The sequence below is a fragment of the Brassica oleracea genome, chromosome C8 (genome assembly GCF_000695525.1).
Source record: "Brassica oleracea var. oleracea cultivar TO1000 chromosome C8, BOL, whole genome shotgun sequence".
In the NCBI taxonomy this organism is placed as follows: Eukaryota; Viridiplantae; Streptophyta; class Magnoliopsida; order Brassicales; family Brassicaceae; genus Brassica; species Brassica oleracea.
In genome coordinates, this window is record NC_027755.1 from 19,588,670 (window position 1) to 19,592,957 (window position 4,288).

At 35.0% G+C, this 4,288-nt stretch overlaps 1 pseudogene; it reads right to left on the reverse strand.

Annotated features, from left to right (window-relative positions):
* Positions 1-562, reverse strand: part of LOC106308874 — an 8,332-nt pseudogene extending 7,770 nt beyond the window's left edge.
* Between the last annotated feature and the right edge of the window lie 3,726 nt (positions 563-4,288).

Sequence of the window (4,288 nt, forward strand, 5' to 3'; positions counted from 1 at the left end):
AAAAAAAAAAAAAAAAAAAAAAAAAAAAAAAAAAAAAACTCTGCAACAACAATGGGACCATGACTCAGAAAACAGAGAAGGAAGAGAAAAAAACGTGTCAATGTGTTTCTGAAACAGAGCATAAAAACAAGAAACGGTGTAAGAAGAGTGTTTTTTTTATAAATTTCACTTACGTAAATTGTTTTGACAGAAGGTTTATTGATCTTTCTGAGATGCTGCTTAATGGCTTTGAGCTTATTAAGCTCCTCGAGTGGCCGGAGAGTTTGGTTTCTCAGTGAGAGATGCTCTGTTTCCGACGACAAGACGGAGGAAGAAGATGAAGACAAGAGAAGAAGATAGAGGAAGAGAATGTTGGAGAAACAAGGACGAAACAAAAGGATCACGTCTGAGAAGAAGCTTCCTCTTATTCTTCTTCTTCGTCCTCGTCTTCTTTCTCTTGTTCTCATTCTTGTTTCTTCTGAGAACAACTTTGCTTCTGTTTGTCTCATTGTCTTGCATCGATCAAAACGACGGCATTTATGGTCGTTTCTGGGTTTCCTCAACACGAACACACCTCCCATCAAAAGATTAAGTGAACAAAAAAAGACAAAAATCTTAAGATTTTTATAATATTCTCAAACCCTCACCATTTCCAAAGCTATTGAAGCGAAATTTATTCATCTCCACCCAAATAACGAATCAAGAACATTCTCATTGTCGTCTTAGGGTCTTATGTCAATAAAAGAAATAGAGAGAACTAGAGGAGAGCGAGTATTAAAAGGAGTTTATGGAATTGTCGGGTCTTTAAGTAATATTCTAAGTGTTTATATGTGTTTTGTGTTTATAAATACTTTGGGTAGTGATGAAATGTTCATGTTTTTGTTTCTTTGTCTTCTTTAACCTCCAGCAATATTAAGGAACCAAAAAAAATGACAATCACAAAAGCACACTGACATAAAGTGACTAAGCAAAATCTAAGTAAGATGCTTTTTATTTTGGTCCATGGGCTGGAGAAAATGAGTATGCACAGTTCTTCCTTGACCACCTATTAGATTAGAATAAGCTTGTTCAAAATTATCTTGCTGACACAGGATAAGAAATTACTTAGTATCAGTGTCTCGTTAATTAATGTGACAGCATATTTTTATTTAATTTTATGTTGTATGTACTTTGCTTCTTGAATCTAATTTTCTGGACTATGAAATTCAAACTATCCTAAAAATCCGTTAGAACGTCAGTTTTATGACAGTAAAATAATGCGTAAACAAGGGCCATATCCTAATATTAGATTTTATCCTTAGTTTGGACCTTAGGATGCTCTGCTTTCTTTGTCTCTATTGTATTATTTTCTATAAATCTCACTGAAGGAAAAACACATTAGCACTCTGTATACAATTTAATATGTATTATGTTATTATTATTAGCTCTACAAAAAAAACAATCTCATCTTAGTAATACATGAAATCAAATTTATATAAGTTGGTCATAAAGGAAAAAAAATGGGGGGAGGGGGGAGACTGGAGAGGAAGTGTTCCCAAGCAGCAATACAAAGCCTGAAACATTGTATGTTTTTGTGTGTGAAAATATGTATATAGCCAAAATAAAGGGAAGTCTTGTGTTTCCTATGTTCCTTATGATAAAGACAGTTACAATTATGTGTTCTTCTTCTTGTTGTTTTACTTTCTGTTAGTTTGTGTTCTCTTTTTTTTTTTTTTAACATTCTAGTATATTTTAAGAGACAAAAAGAGGATTTCCAAATACTTTACTTTTTAATTTGTTATTGTTGATTCTTAAAGTTATTTTTCTATTTGCTCTCTTCCCTATTTGTTCCTTCTGTCAATACTCTTTGATTTTTTTTTTCTTTTATAAATATGTAGGCCTAGACGTTTGGGTATCCTTTGGCGTTTGGATCGGGTTTTTTGGATTTTGGTTCTCTTTTATAACACCTCCTAGGTCCTATTCTAGTAAATTTGCAAGTACAGATCGGGTTCGGATATAACACATCGGGTTCTGATCGGTTTTGTATCACATCATAGAACCCATAAAGTAATCATATATCATTCGGATTCGGGTTATATCGGATCGGTTCGGATATACCCGAAATAAAATCTAAAATTTAAATGTAAAACATAAGAAATATATATTTATTTATATATAATTAAATATTTAAGGTAGTTATTTAAATTTTAAATACTTATTGTTAGATAACATATCAAAATAAATATGAAATTAGATATTTGAAGTATATATTCATGTTTCATATAATTATATTGTATATTATTTTGGACATCAGATCGGTTTATTCGGATATTTTTTTCCGATTTTTCGGGTTTTTCGATTTTTCGGGTTATCCGTTCGAGTTCGGTTAATAACACTTCGGGTTCGGATATGTTTTGTACCACCTTACAAGCCCCAATCGAATATTTTTTACATTTCGGACCGGATACGGATCGAGTTTTTCGGTTCGGGTTTGGTTCGGATTTCGGGTTACGGATATTATGCCCAGACCTATAAATATGTATCGAAAACAATAAATTTTATGAGTTATGAACCACTCTACTGAAACAATTCTACGGATAAATGAAACTTCTGTGGCATAAAAATGTATTTTTAAATGGCGTTGATGTAGCAAGAGTGCATAAAAGTGTATTCATTAGCATATGCATACAATAAAACAAGTTTACAAAAGAAAAAAACAATAAAACAGTTATTAATTGGCACGCGCGGCTGGGTATATTAGCAGTGCATGCTGGAATGCGTATGTTGGGGACCCATGCACGCCCTCCTTAATCTATTTCCACCAAATTATCATTATTGTTATAAATCATTGGATAGCCCATAACCAATGACCAAGACAAAGCCCAATCCGTGGCCAAAGGAGAAGAGAGAGAAGCGGTCGTCCGGAGGAGAGAGAGTCGGCTCTTGGCCGACTTTAGTCTTAGGACAATTTCCATTTATCTGTTTTAGATCTTTTCCTATTTCATGTTGTATTAGGTTTTGGATAATTTCCTTTTTCCTATACTTTGTAATCCTTATATAAGGAACATCTATTGTTCATTAATAATACACAGAAAAATTCCCCATTCGTTTACAACACGTTATCAGCACGATCGTCTCTAGATCCCTGAGACAAATCGAAACCTCTCAACCCTAAAAGCCAAAACCGGCGACCACACCTAAAACCCTAATCATGTTCTTAGTTCATCCAAGAACTCAGAAGATCCCTCTTGAATCCTAGACATTCTCGAATCACGTTCTCAGCTCAGAAGAACCGTCCAGCTCGCGATCAACACCCGAAGACGCGATCGCACCCGAGACGACCCGATCTCCCCGCAGCTCGCAGCCGAGACGCCTCCAGCCCGCGATCGTCCCGTTTCGCGACCCGATTGCATCCGTTCGTCCTCTCTCTCTCTAAAGGTGGTCCGGTTCTAAATCCCCTACAAAACAAAGGTATAACTTAATCTGAGAACCTAGATTGATCAGAAACCCTAATCCATAATTATGGAAACTTTGATCTTGATCAAAACCCTAAAACCTACAAGATTAAAATCGACAATCTTTTAAACTAGAAATATAGAAATCGATTCCTTAGATCTTAAATTGATTGTTCCTGATTTGATTTTGAGAAACCCTAAATTTTGGAATCGAAACCCTAAACCCTAAAGGACTGATTTCGATTTTAATTGATTGAATTGTTTTGTTGATTTGAGGTTTTAGGATTGTTAGATTGATTGAAGTAATCTAATCTAGAACTTGAATCCTAAAGGCCTTGAAACCTTTAATTAAAACCGGCAGCCTTAGTTTTAAAGTTAAAACCCTAAATTCATAAATTAAATTGCTAAGGTTGTTTGCATTACATATAAATCTGAATTGAATTGCATGTGTATTGTTTAATAAAATCGACCAGCATGTAGAAACATACGAATTCGAATCTGATTGCATTGAAAATACATATGGCCGTGTGGCCTTAATCTCTCTGGAACATGTAGAATCAAATATTAGGATTGTTCGCACCATGGTCAATTAGTTTTACATGTCCGGTCCTATTGCTTGACTACATGGCCGTGTGGCTTGTTTGTTCGCACCATGGTCGATTAGATTGATTGTTTTCTCATAGATGCGTAAGACAAGTTTGTGGCCGAGCTTGTTATACCATGCGGCCACATGATCACATTGTGAACCTAAATTGAAATGATGATGTGATTCAGATGTCGAAAATCTCAAATAGAGACTACGCAGCCCTTAATCTCTCCGGAGATAACTACTTGCAGTGGGCGCTAGATACAAAGATCAGCTTAAGGTCAAAAGG